The sequence below is a fragment of the Hermetia illucens genome, chromosome 5, assembly GCF_905115235.1.
Source record: "Hermetia illucens chromosome 5, iHerIll2.2.curated.20191125, whole genome shotgun sequence".
Classification (NCBI taxonomy): domain Eukaryota; kingdom Metazoa; phylum Arthropoda; class Insecta; order Diptera; family Stratiomyidae; genus Hermetia; species Hermetia illucens.
Genome location: NC_051853.1, coordinates 24,098,613 through 24,116,363, shown reverse-complemented (window position 1 = coordinate 24,116,363; position 17,751 = coordinate 24,098,613). Strand labels below are relative to the sequence as shown.

The 17,751-nt window shown below is 45.9% G+C and overlaps 1 long non-coding RNA gene across 1 annotated transcript; it reads right to left on the bottom strand.

The window, feature by feature from the left end:
• Positions 1-15,349: 15,349 nt before the first annotated feature.
• LOC119656592 lies at positions 15,350-15,858 on the bottom strand. Its single transcript, XR_005250065.1, has 3 exons — positions 15,806-15,858; positions 15,615-15,617; positions 15,350-15,446 (listed from the first exon to the last, which is right to left on the bottom strand). It is a non-coding gene; the product is annotated as an uncharacterized LOC119656592 (long non-coding RNA).
• Between the last annotated feature and the right edge of the window lie 1,893 nt (positions 15,859-17,751).

The following is a 17,751-nucleotide window of genomic DNA, read 5'->3' as shown; positions in this document are numbered from 1 at the left end:
TTAGCGGCGGAGCAGTCCGTCAGACCCGAGAAAAATTTAAACAAGTCGGGAAACCGGAAGCTGGACGCTTCAGGTACGAAAGGTTTTGTGTATTTCTTATTACGTAGCACGTAATATATCCATATATTATGTGAGAGTATCCACTTTCGGGTGATATTGACATTCATAGTCTTCAATTTTCAAAGAAGCAACAAATTTGAGGTATTATAACTTTGTTAGTAATAGTGCGATGTCCACCAAACTTGGTAAGATCATGCTCTATACTACAGCCTATATCACTGCATTCATGGTACTAGGATGAACTTAAGGGGGGTTTCTAACCAATTACAAAAAATTGTAGTAATATACTATTATTAACTTTATTTAAACAGATAGCGGCATGGAAGGTATTTCGAAGCCCAGGCACCATATAGTGGCAGCCTCCTGATTTTTTTCAATTTTTTCGGTTTGGTAGTTTCTGAGAATGGCCCCCTTAAAGAAGTGATCACTTTCAACCCCCCGCGCTCCCCACCCTTCCAACGAATGTCAAAACTAAGATCGGCTTTGAAAAGTACTAATCGAAACCTTTAATTTGATACCCCACATGACTATATTTGATGAAAAAAAATGTTACACCCCCCTTTTGCATGTATGGGGACCCCCCCTTAAATTCGACGTAAAAGGATGTAATTGATTGTATGCGTGAGCGTTCACAGCTCCCACCTTTCTACCAAATTTGGTCTCAATCGCTATAACCGTCTCCGAGAAAAATGCGTGTGACGGACAGACAGACAGTAAACCGATTTTAATAAGGTTTTGTGTTTACACAAAACCTTAAAAATGTGCATAAATCCAGATAGGATTCAGAAAGCAGAGGCGAGAGGGGTAGTCCACACAAAGAAAGCTTTTCTTAAAGAAGAGGGAACGGGTGAATTTACGTTGCACATTTTCAAGGGCAAGACAATCACAGTTACGGGAGAGTGACCAGATCACGGAGCAATACTCGAGGGTATTCCTCACGAGGGAATTAAAGAGAGCTAAGGAGGGTTGGATGAAGTCAAAATCAGAGGAGGAGCGAAGTATAAAGCCTAACAATTTTGTTGCTCGATTGGTGGGTGTCAAAACGGATCTTATTGTCAAAAGCGACTCCGAGGTCTTGAATGAAATTCAAGCATGATAAGGAATGTCTGTTAAGAGAGTAGGAGAAAGAAGTGGGTTAGAATTTTAGGGAGTAGCACATAGAGTGACATTTTCTAACGTTTAGCGCTAAACCATTAGTCGAGCACTAACGAACCAGAGTGCCCAGGTTAGATTGAAGGGAAACACAGTCCATAGGCGACGATATAGGGGAAAACGGCTTAAGGTCGCCTGCATAGAGCAAACAGGGACAAGTAAGAAGGGAAGGAAGGTCGTCAATAAAAAATAAAAATAACAAAGGACCCAGAATAGATCCCTGGGGGACGCCAGAAGAGGTTGAGGAGGAGCGGGAAGTACAGCCGTCAAAAGAAACGCGGCAGGATCGGTTGGAAAGGTAAGAGCCAAGCCATAAAACAAGTGGTATGGGAACGTTTAGGGACGAGAGTTTGGATAGAAGTATCTTGTGATTTACAGTGTCGAAGGCTTTAGTGAAGTCAGTGTAAATGGTATGCACTTCTTGCTGTGAATTTAGACATTTGGCGACAAAGATGGTAATAAAGCCGTGTTGCTCGTTGCCTATATGGTGGCCAAAGTGGGCGGACAACCAGTCGTTAACATATCTTTCCAAGACTTTGGAGCGGGAGGAGAGGAGGGAAATGGGATGGTAATTCTGGGCAAATGTAAGATCGCCACTTTTGTGTATGGGGATGATGAGAGCCTCTTTCCACAAGCCGGGAAAATGATTCTCTTCGAGGCTTTTGTTGAAAATAAGAGATAGGGGAAGGGAGATGGACTTACCAGTTTTGAGCAAAAATAGGTTTGGAATACCATCGTAGCCAGGTCCGACATTGGCATCAAGTTTGCCAATGAGGTACTCGATAAGGAGGGGGGTAAGAAGGGGAATGGTAGGCGGTGCGGGGCAGGCTACATCCTCCTCCCGATGGAGGGGTTTGGGAGGAAGGAGGGGGAACATAGACTGACGAAAAGTAGCGGCAGAGTAAATCACAAGATAGTTGGGGGGGAGTTAGCTGAGAAGCCAGAGAATTTAATTGACGGAGGGGATAACTGGGTATATTCGTTTCTGGACTTACGTTTAAGGATTTGACCGAGGAACAAAGAGATTTGAAAAAAAAAAATAAGTCAGCATAGGTTCTAGGAGACACGAACTCTTTCCTCACAGTGTGTTTTTGGCGTAGTTTTTTGTCAACTTCAGTGGTGAACCAGATGCGGTAAGAGCGTAGGCACTTAGGAGAGGATGGGATGTAAAAAGGAAGAAGATCAGATAAAATGGTATAGACGGTGTAGAGTGCTTGGTCACAGGTAAAAGGAGAGGGGAGTGGAACCCAGTTGATTGCCGCCAGGGCTGAAGCAGGAAAAATATGCACAAGATATGATAAAGGGGCATACGTTTAGCGGAAGGATTCGTATGGTGACAGAATCGTAGCTGGAGGAGTAAGAGGAAAAGATGGTTTCGGCACGGAGAGGGAACTTAACACCTATTAGGGTACCTCTGCCGATTGTCTCGCCAAGCGCAGCGCAGTCTTTGTTACAACGACAGATAGAGTAACCTTCGAGGAGTTCGAAATCTTAAATCCTGTTATCCAGGCAGGTTTCAGAAATGCAGATGCAATGATGTTGGAATGCTAAGACAGCCAGTTTGAAATCCGACAGCTGGGTCCTAGACCCCTTATATTTTGATAAAAGGCGGTAAAGTTGTCGGAATCATTTAAGTTCGGCGAGGCAGGCAGGCGGACCGGACTACCAAGCCAATTCCAAGCCAATATGTGGTTGAATGGTGTTACGATGAGAGTCCACCAAAACGGTTACAAGGGCTGTCAGGCACCAGATTCCGCGAACAGGTTTGCAGTCGTGAACATGACCGGAATGTTAGCAGTTCAGTGAGATGAGGGCCGAGGTTCCTGGTGCTCAAATATTATCAGTAGTCAACAAAATTAAACCCATCCGGGGTAAGCTACTCTACGTGAAGGCTCGAAGCGAATTAATTTCACCAAAAATTTCAATCCCAAAGCAGCTGAACTGTCAAATGGCCTAATAAGGGAGGGGACAGAATCACAAAAAAAAACATAAAACGCGCGGGACGGGCAGAGAAGTATTAGCTCTAAGTCGATTGTGGCATCCACGGCCCCTGTCTTCCTTCCTTCTTCATGGGAGGCCAGATGACATGGTGGCCCTGCGGCGGCCCACCCGAACCTAATTGTTTACCACCTTCAAACATAATGCGTAGGAACCCTATATACTTGAGAGGAATGACCTTCATAATTGTGATGGAAGGCTGACGATGCTGCCGAAGTGACGACCGTTGGGTTGGTAGAATAGACCGAGAGGAGCCCGGCGATGTAGAAGGCGCCGTAGTCGTCGAAAGTTCCCGGTTCGGTGTTGTGGGTGGTTCTTGCATTTCAGGAGGCGCCTGACTTGAGGATGAGCATAATGCTGAGGCTGATATATGCTCGTGACCGGGCGCCGCAAGTGGCAATGCCGATGGAGGCGACGGGGTCGGATCCGCTGTGATCTGTGGTGTACAAAGATGGAAATTCAGTGGTCGAAGAGGGCTCTGGCGACAGTGGGGAACGTACGGGAACCGCTTGAGACCAGCGAGTGTAACGGTCGATGACCATGAGGCAGTTTTCGTAGCCCTTATAAAGCGGCATCTTGACCAGATCTAGATGGATGTGGTCAAAGCGCTCGTCTGGATGAACCGTCGCGAGCTGACACGGAACGCATTGTTTGTTCTCGCGAAAGGCGACTGGGCCAGAAGAATTTAAGCGCTACCCTCTTAGCGGTGGTGCGTCCGCTCGGGTGGGAGAGCTGTGTGCCGTATCGAAGGCTTAACGAAGAAGGAAAGGCGGTATGTACGGCTTAGTGTTTGCATTGAGCTCTGCATAGTAGACCTCGTGGCTGTCGAGATTGAGGCGGTGCAATTCGAGGCGAGGACTGGTCAGGAGGTGAGGAAGGTGAATGTTTTTGACCTGGGCCTCGCCGATGCTATTCGCAGATATCGTTATGGCCATGGAGACAGTCTCAACCGGTGAGAAAGCGTTGGCGACTACGTTATCGCGCCTGGCGTATATTGCAGGGACGCATCGAATTGGCTGATAAAGTCCAGTTGCCTGCTCTGCCTGGGCGAAGCTTTGTCAGAGCGTAGCGCTGGTGCGAAGGTGAACGGGTGGTGATCGGTGTGAATGACGAAATTTCGCCCTTCGAGAATGCGTTGAAAGTACTTGGTGGCAATGAAGACTGCCGAGAGCTCGCGGTCGTACATTGAGTATTGCTGCTCGGTGCCAGAAAATTTCCTCGAAAAGAAGCCCAGGGGGACCCAGATGCTGTTAGGTCGCTGCTGATCGAGTATCGCGCCGAGAGCTGTGTTCGAGTCATCGGTCCGGAGAGTCGACGGTTGGGAAGGCTCGAGAAAGGCCGTGGCTGGTTACATGCTTCTTTTGCGGCAGTGTCCAGTTTTCCACCCTTTTAGTAGTTCAGAGAGAGGCGCCTGGCATTAGGCGGCGTGTGGGATGCAACGCCTGTAATAATTGTTCATCCCGAGGAAGCGCCTAAGTTGCGATGAGTCGGCCGGTTTCGGGAGCTCGATGATAGCATGCATCTTCGGTGGTGGTGGGCGGAAGCTTTCGCTTTCGAATCAGGTGAGGAGGACCTCTGAGAGACCGGCTTGGCACCTGCCCCAGGTAATCTGAAGTCTGGCTTGGCGTAGCGTTTCAAAAAGCTTTCTCAGGTGACGTTCATGCTGGTCGGCCTGGTACGCCCAAACGAAAGGGAGCTTTCTGAGGAGGTGGTTGATGGTGCACTGCATAGTCTGACTGGTGTTCTTCAGACCCAGCGGAATGTTAAGAAGTTCAAAAAGGCCGAAGGGCGTAGTCACCGCGGTCTTGCAGATGTCGTCCGGGCCATCGGGATCTCATGGAAGGCTTTCTCTAGGTCGATAACCGTGAAAACCGAACCACTGACATCCTGCTGGAGGTCTTCAATAATGGGCAGCGGGTAGCGATCTGGTCGAGTATGCACAGTAAATTGGCAGTAGCCGCCTGCGATCTACCACTCGCCGAGGCCCTTGGGTTCTTGGTGAAGGGGGCTAGCCTTTGGGCTTGACGATGCTTGGATGACGCCGCGCTCAAGAAGGAGGTCGAACTCTTTTTTTGGAGGGATTACATTTGTATATAGTATTATGCCAGCGTGCACTCCGAATCAGATCCATGACTCTTTCGATTATCGATGAACACCTTCTCCATATTTGTTTAGGGACAAATAGGGCAATGTAAAGGAGGTATACAGGGTGGCTTTTGGAATTTTAGTAGTAAAGTCAACTTCCTCGGCACCACCATGCACATTTTAAAAATGGTAGTGAACCAGTTAGGTTTGCAGAAATCAATTTAGAACAGTCTTCACAAAGAACCTTGGAATGTTGACGAAGGGGTGCACAATTTGTTATATGTTACTTTCAATGTTCTATCCAGTTGCTTGTGTTGACAGCAATAGCACAACAACAACATAAAGCAAATTAAAACATTTACTATAGACAACTTTGGATTAATGGGATTTGAGGGTAATGGTAGGTGAAGGGCAACATCTAGATGTACTTGCTAAACGGTAACGGAGAGGAGGAAAAGCAGGAATTGAATCTTTTGTGGGCAGCCAGGAAAACGGATAGCAGTGCGCAAGTTACTTTCCTGTTTTTTTAGTGTATTACGAACCCCAGTAATTTTTTTTTTCATTTATAAATTCCAGGACAAAAAACGACTTGTCATCAAATCATTCTGCGATTTAAAGTCATTTGAATTGTAATACGGGTTCGTAGAATTGTGAAAGCCATTTTCATAATTTTATTGCGGATGACTCCACAATTCCAAAGAAAAACTCTTTTAATCTTCTTAAAAAGTTTGGATTTTCTGTAAAAATTTCTTTAAAACTTTCCACGCTCTCAATATTTTATACAAACATATTTTCCCACAAAAGTTAACCGAATAAAGTCCTATTTCACGAGGAAAAAATAATTCAAGTTTGGAAATTCGCCAGAAATTTTCTTCGTCAAACAATTAAGTAGTGACAGATAATTCAGCAAGTTGTCTACTCTAATAACAAAGGACCACACGCTCGACATATTCAAAACGAATAATGTGAACTTTTCGAACTGTTCCGTAACAAGTTTGACACAAATAGTAACAGGAGCCGCCCACCCCCGCCACTAATCTAACTCTTGGCCAAACTTTCACCAAGACGCAAAACCGATTAGTCCCTTGCAAACACACAGATTATGTTTGTTTTTGTGTTGCCCTTGCCCCCTCCCCACATACGGTTACGTCCTGTTCCTTTTAACTTTAAAGATCTCATCCCCAGCAACAGCAACCGAAAAAGATGCCTTTTGAATAAGTATCTAATTACACGTGCTGGGAAGATATCATTAGTAAAGTACGACTACAGTACAAGGCAGTAAAGTTTGCTTTAGCGATGCCTTCCTAAGAGGATAATGATTTTATGCTATAACGGTAACAACGTTGGCCGTAGCATGGAAAGTAGCAAAAATAAACTTTATCAAAGTTTAGCTTCTCGTAAATAAGGGATGAGGCAAGGTCGCAGTGATGGTGGTCAGGTGTTAAGTAATTTTCGTCGTTAAGAAAATTGTTCGGAAAATGACGGTATTAGTACTTATTTTGGTATTGTAGCATATGTACCTGGCGGAAGCGGGGAGCTGGTAAAAGCCGAAGGGATGTCCTGGTGGATGGGGAAGGAACGGCAGAAAAGGCAGCTCTTTTGGCTGTAATGTGTTCAGGTATGCCGAAGTAATTATGGACTAGTGTTTGTTTGGGTTGAATGCGACCATTTGAAGGAAAAGAGGATAAAATATGGATTAAGTCATTTTGAGCCTTAGAGTAGTTCAGGGCCTAGTATTTTAGCACAAATATGCTTGATTGTAGGCAGGAAATAGGTGTCTATAAATATCTTAATAAAATAGGTGTAATGAGTTCATGGGGCGGGAGAAACTAAAAGATCTTCCATAATTGACAACTGTTCATGCATGAGATATATTTAGTTATACCTCCAAATTAGGATAGCGACGAAAATTGAGCATAGGTGGGTCCTCACACGAAAGTCATGGTTGCCAAAGATCCGTATGGATAAGGAAAAGCTCTTCCAACACCGCACTTTTAAAACTACAGGTTTCCCATGGACAACTGGGTGTTTATTAAGGAGGAGGAACCACAGGCGAACAGCCAAACTTTTCTGCTCCGTATAAACAGAGAGTGTCTAGAGGCACTGGAAAAGTTAGATTTCGAAGCGCCGTTCGGAATCAGGAACGCAAAGGTGAAAGTGTCCTGCTCCGTGAAACAGAACGATAACCTGGATCCAGTCGACGCCGCTAACGAACTATTGGAGGAGATGAAGATGGATCGTTGGGGACTGACGAACCCTTTACGCAAGCAGGTCATGCTGGGGGTAATGCAGATAAATTAGCAGCACTCGAAGTGCGCCTTCAAGAGAAAGACATCGACATCGGACCAATACAGAAGCCCTAGTTCGGAGGCAGCCAAACCACTAAAGAGCTCCAAAACAAATATTACAATTCATTCCGCAGCACAAAAGAGGCTTAAGCATGTGTTCTCGCCAGGAAGAATCAGCACGTTTTTCGGTGTCTGGGTTCCAACGACCTAGTTGTGGGTCAAATTGGAGCAAGTGGGAGCAGAGAATGCGTATTTATTGCTCGGCTGACATAGCTTTCAGCCGATCAACTCGCCTGAGGAACTGCGACATTTGACATCCAACATCGCAGCAAAAAGGCCAACTTGATGATAGGTTACGACGCCAATGCAAAACATACACTTTGGAGCAGCTCGGAAATCCGAGCCCGGGGTGAAAATTATACGGAAAAATAGCACTCGGAGTGAAAATTAGACGGGTATGGGGTGAAAAATATGGCTCCCCTATTCTTCTTATTTCTTTGAAATTTCTATTCGGGGCCCCCAGAAAACTCAGGACCCGGAAGGAATCTCCACCTCTTTCTCTCTCCCCCCTCCCCTCTCGGCAGGCCTACACTTAACCATTGCCACTTTAGCCTTCTAATTAATACGCTCATAGGTACGCCCGTGGGATTAGTTAGTTCTTTGTTTGAGATCCTGCTAGGCCAGACTACCTCGTTGACTTGTGTTTATGGAGACTTCAAGCAAAGGATGTCAAGAAAATGGTGGGAGTTAAACAATTGTTTCTACATTGATGTATAGACGGAGAGTCAAAGCTTACTTCAAAAGGTAACTTGCATCGCTCGAGTGAGTGTCAAATGTTCATTACAATGCATACATAAGTCACGAATAACAGGATGCCCTGAGCCGCAAAGGAGTGGGAAACACCCTGACACTCTGGATGGGCAAAATGCTAGAAAGCAGACAAATAGAGGTACAAACAGGTACAAATTCTATTATCATGAACACCACTCAAGGCTGTCCACAGGGTGGAGTATTATCGCCGCTGATGTGGAGTATGGTAGTGGATGAACTCCTGGACATGCTAACTAATACTGGAATACAAGTCCAGGGCAACGCGGACGACATTGTTTTAATCTGTAGGGGCAAATATGAAGATACCCTATGTGATAGTATCCAAACTGGTTAAGGGCCTGGTGCAGGAAGGTGGGACTGCGGATCAACCCAGCCATAACCACCATAGTACCATTCACTAGGAGGCGTAAGCTGGATCACCTGAAAGCCATAACATTACATGATATGGAGGTGAAACGAGAAACAGAGGTCAAATATTTGGGAATCACGCTAGACCAAAAATTACTCTGGAAGACACATGTCGGAAACACTTGTCGGAAAGCCACGAGGGCTCTGATAACTTGCAGATCCATAGCAGTAAAAAAATGGGGTTGCAGCCCGAATGTACTACTTTGGATATATACTGCAATAATAAGGCCAATGATTACCTATGGAGCGGTAATCTGGGCAGAAAGAACCCAACTCAGCACACAAGCCAGGGTGCCGGTGTCATTGGTCCAAGGAAAATGTACTTTGAGCCAATGGGCAGGTACACTAGCATATTCCAGGCGGAAATATACGCCACAGACAAATGTGCCTCCTTTAATCTGCAAAGGAACTACAGGGGGCAGAACATAGCTATTCCCACCGATAGTCAAGCAGCGATCAAGGCACTTAGGTCCAACCAGGTGAACTCTAAACTGGTATGGGAATGCCTTGAGAGACTGAATACACTCGGTTCGTCCAACAAGGTCTGGATACTTTGGCTTTCAGGCCATGCTGGGTTGGAAGGCAACGAGGCAGCGGATGAACTAGCCAAGAAGGGAGCAGGGATGCCTTTACACGGGCCAGAACCCTTCTGTGGAATCGGAAACGGTTTCATGGCTATGAATCTAAGAAACGAAGAGAAACGGTTGAGGGAACTATATTAGGCGGGCCTACCAGGGATGGAGCAGTCCAGGGTGCTTATTGGGGGATACGAACCCATGCAAACAAAAAGAACCTCCGAATGATAGTGGGAATTCTCACTGGTCATTGTCGGCTGAACTATCACCTAGGGAAGCTAGGGATATCTACGGACACTGCCTGCAGGTTTTGTGAGGAGGAGCACGAAACCTCTATACACGTCCTGGGACAGTGTCCGGCACTTGTGCAAAGTAGGTCGAGACATCTGGGAGAACACTTAATACCAAATGCAAAGCTGAAACATCTGGAAGTGGGGAACATACTAAAGTTTCTAACGGTTACAGGCCTGCTTGAGATACTATGATCAATAGGTACACTACAACCAGAAAAAGGGGCACCATAGTTCTTCAAGGACGCGGTGCGACTTTCCCTTAACAAAATAATCATAATACGAATAACTGCTTCCTGAGAATTGTCCTAAAATATGGAAAATAAACCCAAGTACTGATGAAAGCAGTATGAGTGTGTGTGTGTTTGAAGGGGGGGGGAGGCAAAGCCTTTGAGCACTCAGAAAATTTAGTGGTCCATTGTACTCGATTCCACCGTCTAACGAAATATCATGTTGAAATAATAAAAACTTGTTGTTTCTTTTTCGTTGGTTGGTGGTTCCCGAAATATCGGTATTTGCAAGAATAAATATCCACACCAGCGAAAAAGAAACAGCCAACAAGTTTTTATTATTTCAATTAATTAATCGTTGGAAACACCGCATAATTTCACTCAGAAATATCATGGATTCGTTTATGTATCGCAGGGTTTTCGTTAATGGATCTGATGCTACCCGCTGCAGTTGGACCACATCAGTGCCAAAAATCTGAGCTTTGAGGCGTCCACATCGGGGACACTCAAATAGAAAATGTTCCGTGGATTCCGCTTCCTCATTACAGGATGGACACGTATCATCTTGGATAATTCATATTCTGAACATATGCCCACCTGGTGAATTATGGCCAATCAGAATACTCACAGTTTTTGACAGCCAATGCTACTGACACCCCAATTGCTGGTTCCGGTCCGGTATGGAGGAAATTGAAGCCTTTTTTGCTTAGGCATCCGGGATTTCATTTCCCTCTACACGACAATGACTAGGTACCCAGAATAATTCCACGGTATTGAATCTAGAAATAGAGTTCAATCAATTTCTACATTCCTAAACAATTTTCGAAGTGATCAAAGTACTCCTCAGCACCCTCAATGCAGCTTGACTATCGCTACAAATTGCGACGCGCCTGCCCTTCAACTGCTCGTTGGGTTTTACCCCTCATCTCTGGAAGGCAAAGACCATTCAGTTTCCTCGTTTTTGTAAATAATCCCATTGTGGTTTTATTTTGATTTACTGAAAGTCCATGCCTGAGACACCAACTGTCAATCAAATCAACGGTGCATTGTGTATTTCTACACACCATTCCCAGATCTCGACCAACATCCAGCACAGCCACGTCATCCGTATAAGCCTGAACGTGTATTGGCAGATTTTGCAGTTCGCATAGTGGTGAGTTGATCAGCATACTCCACAGAAGTGGCGATAGTACACCTCCTTGAGGGCAGCCTTTCGTCGCTTCTATTGTTAGGTAGCGATCAACACCCACTTCAGCACACAGCGATCTCTGCATTAGCATAGGGTAGATTCACTTTATTAAAGTTTCGTCAACCTCATGCTCTCTGGCGGCATGACAGAGCTTTTGGAAGGGCGCATAATCAAAAGCCCCTTCAATGTCCACGAACACTCCCATCGCCTACTCACCTTTTGAAACCAAAAAATAAAGAGTAGACTCACAGGACTTTCCACGTTGGTAAGCATATTGGTTTTCATTTAGTGGGTGTGACCTTAACGCCTTCCCGCGAAAATGACGCTCAACCAGTCTCTCAAGACATTTCAGCGAAAATGATATTAAGCTGATTTGCCTGAAGTTCTTTGGATTTGAATAGTCATCTTTCCCAGGGTTGGGTATGGAGACTACCTTCACGTTCTGCGCTTAGCCCAGAACAAGACATCCTCGAAAAATATTTCTTAGAAGTTGCTCTAAGTGCTCTATACCCTCCTTTAGCATCGCTGGGTAGATGCCATCTATGCCAACTGCTTTGAAATGTGCAAATGAAAGCATAGCAACTCTCGCCTTTTCATTGGTAACAATCACTCTCGCAGTGTCCCAATTCCCCTTGCAAGATCTTCGTGTTGAAGGGTTTGGAATAGAGAGAGTCTGTACAGACTCAACTATGGAGGTCCTGAAATTAGCATCCGGTTTTCTAAGAGAGTCCAACTTGGCCGACTCATCCTTATTAACTACTCTGCGTAGCCTGGGAGTCTAACTTTCACCTTCCAGTTCCTCATAGTATGCTCTAAAAGAGTCTCGTTTCGAACGTTTTACGAGCCTCTTATATTCACCTTGTGAGTTCCGGAAGTTTAGTCAGTCTTCATTTTTGTTGCTTTTGAAAGCACGATTTTAAAGTCGTTTGGTTGATTTCCCGAGGCTTTGCAGTTCTCGGTTCCACCATGGAACCTTTTTACCACGTTGGCCTCGAGAAATAGGACAAGTCTCTTCAAAGCAGAGTGTGCGATTCAGAGTTTCCAATTGATCTTCTCTCGCCAAAGGAGTCCTTAGTCCCCTAGGGAGCTCAACTTTGTCGCCAAGAAGTTCATTGAACTTTGCCCAATCTGTTTACCTAGGATTCGGTCTTTGTATTGCAGAGCGTTCGCCTGCAATAGTCAGTCACGGTGATCAGAGAGTGAGATTTCACCTAGCCCTCGCCATTTTCTAATCAATTCTAACAACTTTGAAGTGCAGATTGTTAGGTCAATTACTTCACTTCGTCTTGGCCCCACGAACGAAGGAGCGCACCCTATGTTCGCTTGTGCTCTAACCGCTCAGCTATCCGGACACCTTGACCCTTGACTGATCCCATACCATACCAATTCTGTTAAAATGAACGCATGGCTCTTGAGCCAGAAATATATAAGGACATTGCCGCCAGTAGATAGGAAGAAGCTTTGGCATGCTGCAGGTTAATTTGACTCCTATGTTTGTAGCCATAAGTGAAGTCTAATATGAAAACCGCCGCTAACTGACAAATCTGCTGCGTTCAGCGTGTATCTCACCGAGGTTAGCAGCTTGTCCTCACCTTCCGCCGAAAGTTCCGCTTTCTTGCGTTTGATATGATATGGATATCGCCTCACTTGGTGGTTTACCTTTCTTAGGTTTTTCCAGGTATAGGCGGAGGAGAATTTTCTGACAGGCAAGCCTATAGTCCCTTCTCCTTTGCGGCTAAAGTTTCCTTCTGCCGAGCCTTTCTCTCCTGTATTTTAGAAGAGCTAGGCAACACTGTCACCGACAGACTGGCCGTAGTCAGGTTTCAGTTCCTCTCTTTAAGTGAGATGCTGTACTATCCTTATCCTCCTGAGATATTTGTAGTGCATTTTGGTAAAACCCCTTTCAGATTGAATTGCCACAGATTATTCTCATAAGTACATATGTATAATTAAAAAAATTTTCCCATAATTTTTCCCAGCTCCATGTTATTAAAAATGTCGCACGTATTTCACCGAATGAGAAAATATGTCATCTACTGAATTATTGGAAAGCAACAGGAATTTAAAATAAAATCCTGCGCTGTCAAACTGCAACCACCAACTGCCATGGTTTTTGGTCTTCTCCCTCGATTTACTGTAATCCAGGATTCAACGCATCTGGGATTCATTCAATTCGGGAGATTACCGCAAAATAAATGGAATAAATTTAATTGCATGTGTGAACGTTGATTCCATATGAGGATGCATCATAATTGCAAACTGCTGCATATTTGACTAGCCGATTGCGAACTGCAGTATTTGCGTAGTGCTTGTATCAGGCTTTCCAGTTCCACCATAGTTATATGGATATATGAACGGATACATTCGGATGATACGTTTGGTATTATGTAAATAATTGCAGAATATATACAAATATGTAGTATTGAGTTGGCAAAAAGCTATTTTGGTTGTACAGTATTAAACTAGCACTTCGTATGTTCCCGAGAGTTTCGAGCTAAATCATCCTAAGAATATCGCCCGTTGTTAAGGTATCTATTTATAATGATGACTTGACTACTATGGTTGCCCTTGGAAGTGCACACACTGTCGGCATTTGTCAATAAAAGGCAAACTACTAATTTTTCCCGCAATATTTATTTTGTCACATTTAAAGTCACCATCATCAACGGCGTAACAACCAGTATCCGGTCTAGGCCTGCCTTAATAAGGAACTCCAGACATCCCGGTTTTGCGCCGAGGTCCACCAATTCGATATCCCTAAAAGCTGTCTGGCGTCCTGACCTACGCCATCGCTCCTTCTTAGGCAGGGTTTGCCTCGTCTTCTTTTTCTACCATGAACATTACCCTAATAGACTTTCCGGGTGGGATCATCCTCATCCATACGGATTAAGTGACCCGCCCACCGTAACCGGTGCGGTTTGATGTTGTTGGTTGGTTGGTTTTCGATGCTGACGTTGCCACCATATACTTTGTCTTGCCTTCATTGATGTACAGCCCAAGATCTCGTCAGCATAGGCCAGTAGTTGGGTGGACTTAAAGAGGATCGTACCTCTTGCATTTACCTCAGCATCACGGATCACTTTCTCGAGGGCCAGGTTAAAGAGGACGCATGGGGGGGGGCATCCCCTTGTCGTAGACCGTTGTTGATGTCGAATGGTCTTGAGAGTGATCCTGCTACTTTTATCTGGCCTCGAACATTGGTCAGGGTCAGCCTAGTCAGTCTTATCAATTTCGTCGGGGTACCGAATTCTCTCATGGCCGGGTACAGTTTTACCCTGGCTATGCTATCATAGGCAGCTTTGAAGTCGATGAAAGAATGGTGGAACTGATGTCCATATTCCAACAGTTTTTCCATCGTTTGTCGCACAGAGAAAATCTGATCTCTTGCTGATTTCCCTGGAGTGAAGCCTCTTTGGTATGGGCAAATGATGTTGTGGGCGTATGGGGCTATCTGGCCTAGCAAGATAGCGGAGAATATCTTATAGATGGTAATCAGCAATGTGATACCTTTATAATTGCTGCACTGTATGGTATCTCCCTTTTTATGTATGAGACAGATAACGCTTCGTTGCCAATCGTCAGGCATTGATTCGCTGTCCCACACCTTAAGCGCAAGTTGATAAACCACTTGGTGTAACTGGTTGCCTCCACATTTAACCAATTCGTCTGTAATTCCATCGGCTCCTGGCGACTAAGCCGATGAATTGCACGGACTGTGTCTCCTATACTTGGTGGTGGCAGTATTTGTCCGTCATCTTCAGTTGGCGGGACCTTCAACTCTCCGATGTTCTGGTTGTTCAGTAGTTTAGTAGTTCATCAAAGTACTCAACTCATCGCTCCAATATGCCCATTTTGTCGGAAATCAGATTTGCCTCCTTGTATCGGCAGGATGAACATCGAGTTGTGTAAGGCTTCACCTTGCTGACTTGTTGGTAAAACTTCCGCGCCTGGTGCGGTTGCTCAGTGAACTTTTCGAGTTCACAGGCCTGTTGGTTCTCTTAGGCTTCATTTTTCCGTCTGTGAAGTCGCTTCCCCGCTCGCCGGAGTTCGTGATAAGTCTCCGCGCGTGCTCGCGTCGTTTGAGAATGAAAGATTACTCAGCATGCAACAATTCTTCCGTTCCGTTGCTAGCTTACCAGTCAAACCAGCCGTTCCGACTCTTTTTGCGGCTGGGGTCAAGTATGTTTGTGGCCGTATTTATGATAACGTTCTTCAAGTGATTGTGATGATCATTTGTTGATGTTTTGGTATTCTTCCACTCAAAATTTCATGGATTAGTTTTAAAACGATTCATCAACCAAATATGTACCAATTCAATTCTGCAAATATCCGAAGTGTAACTCTTTTGATTTAAACGAAAAATTAAAAGGTATCTTCAAGTATTCCACTTTTCACTTAAACAATTTGGTTTCTAGAAGAACACAGGCCCGATCTGTTCTATGCCGAGGTTGGAGGCAGAAGAAACCGGCTTATTTCCATGCGGTCCTTACTGTCCCAACCAACGGCACTTTCTCACCGCTGATGATTGAGTGGAGAGTTCCACGCCATCTACCCGTTCCGCATCCGCAACATTCGAAATAAATTTCAAATGCTGCGGATCCTGCCGCGCCACATCACTCCGCCCCCAGACGGAACCTAGGGGGTTTCGGCGACCGATCCCGGAACTCTGTTCCCCGTTAATCCACAAAACGGGCACGACGCTGCTTCGGGGCGCACACGGGTTTCAGTCTGGACAAAGAGACCGCCTTTTTGTGTCCACCGATCTCGAGCTGGAAGAAATGTTCTCCCCTCTCGAGAACGCGGTACGGGCCCTCATATGGAGGCTGCAGCGGCGTCCGGACGGCATCCGTCCTGACCAGAACGTGCGTGCATGTGTCCAGTTCCTTGGGCGAACAGGCAGGTGTGGGCGAGTGTCGAGTGGGTGGTGGCGCTTTCATGCGTCGGAGATTGTCCCTCAGCAGGCGCACCAACCCCGACTCCGTGAGACCCGATCTCTTGTCGAAGACCGGATCGCTTGGGAGTCTTGGGTTCTCCCCGTATACCAGCTACGCGGGGCAGGCAGCAAATTCCTCTCGGCGGGTTGTACGTAGGCCGAGTAGGACGAGAGGCATGACTTGAGTCCAGGACGGGTCGTCGCGTGCCATAATGGTGGCTTTCAGCGTCCGGTGCCAACGTTCTAGCATTCCGTTGGATTGTGGGTGGTAGGCAGTAGTCCGCTGGCATTTAAACCCCAGGAATTTGCCTAAAACCGAAAAAAGGGTGGACTCAAATTGCATTCCCTGGTCAGTGATATCCACTGCAGGGACACCAAAGCGAGGTATCCACTCTCGACAGAGGGCTTCGGCACAAGATTGCGCCGTAATGTCTTTCAGAGGTATTGCCTCAGGCCACCGCGTAAACCTGTCGATGATTGTGAGGCAATACTTGTAACCGTGTGAGTCCCGCAAAGGCCCTATTATGTCGAGGTGTATCGTGTGGAAACGCTTGGTAGTGCGGGGGAATGAGCCTACTTCTTTCCTTACATGCCTGGAGACTTTACACTTCTGGCATGCGATGCACTCTCTGGCCCAGGAATTGATATCCTTGTTCATGGAGGGCCAGAAGTATTTTCCGGTGATTAACCGATTTGTTGTCCTGATGCCGGGATGCGCCAAGTTGTGAACTGCGTGGAACACCTCCTTGCGAAATGTGGCCGGAATGTATGGCCGAGGTCCCTTTTCCGAGTCTTCGCAGCAGAGCGAGAGGTTTGAGCCGAAGATGGGCAACTCCAGGATCTCTGTTGATTGCGGCTATTGCGGCATCCATTGCCCTCTTATAGGTGTTGCGGAGGGCAGTGTTGTGGATGGCTTCAGTGTTAACTCTCACCTGATTGTCAGAGGAGGTTCTGGGTGGTGTTATTATTCAAGCTCGGAGCACCATGCCAACGAGATAGTGATCCGAGTCTATATTGGCCCCCCTATATGTTCTGATATTCATCGAGGCTGAGAGGTGGCGCCGTTCGATCAACACGTGGTCAATTTGGTTGAAAGTGGTCCCATCTGGAGAGGTCCATGTATGTTTGTGGAACGCTTTCCGCGCAAACCAAGTACTTCCAACAACCATTTCGTGTGACACTGCTAATTGAATAATCCGTAGTCCGTTATCATTTGTATTTTGGTGTAAGCTATGGGAGTCAGCGTATCGCCCGAATACGGCCTCCTTTCCTACTTGGCTGTTAAAGTTCCTAAGTATGATTTTAATATCATATCTTGGACAGGTTTCGAGGGTCCGCTCAATTGCCTCGTAGAAGGTATCCTTCTCCGACTCTGCAGTCTCCTCTGTAGGTGCGTGAACGTTAATGAGGCTTATATTTCTAAACTTGCCTCGGAAGCGCAGAGTGCATAGTCATTCGCTTATGTTTTCAAAGCCGATAACAGCAGGTTTCATTTTTTGGCTGCCTAAGAAACCTACTCAGAGCACATGGTTTACTGGATGGTTACTAAAATATATGGTGTAGTGGCTCTTCTCCAGGAAACCGGTTCCTGTTCAATGCATCTCCTGTGACGCTGTTACATCAGCCCTATATTGGGACAGGGTATCGGCTAGCTGCTCATCAGCTTCATCTCTGTACAGGGATGGCACGTTCCATGAGAAAATGGGCCAATC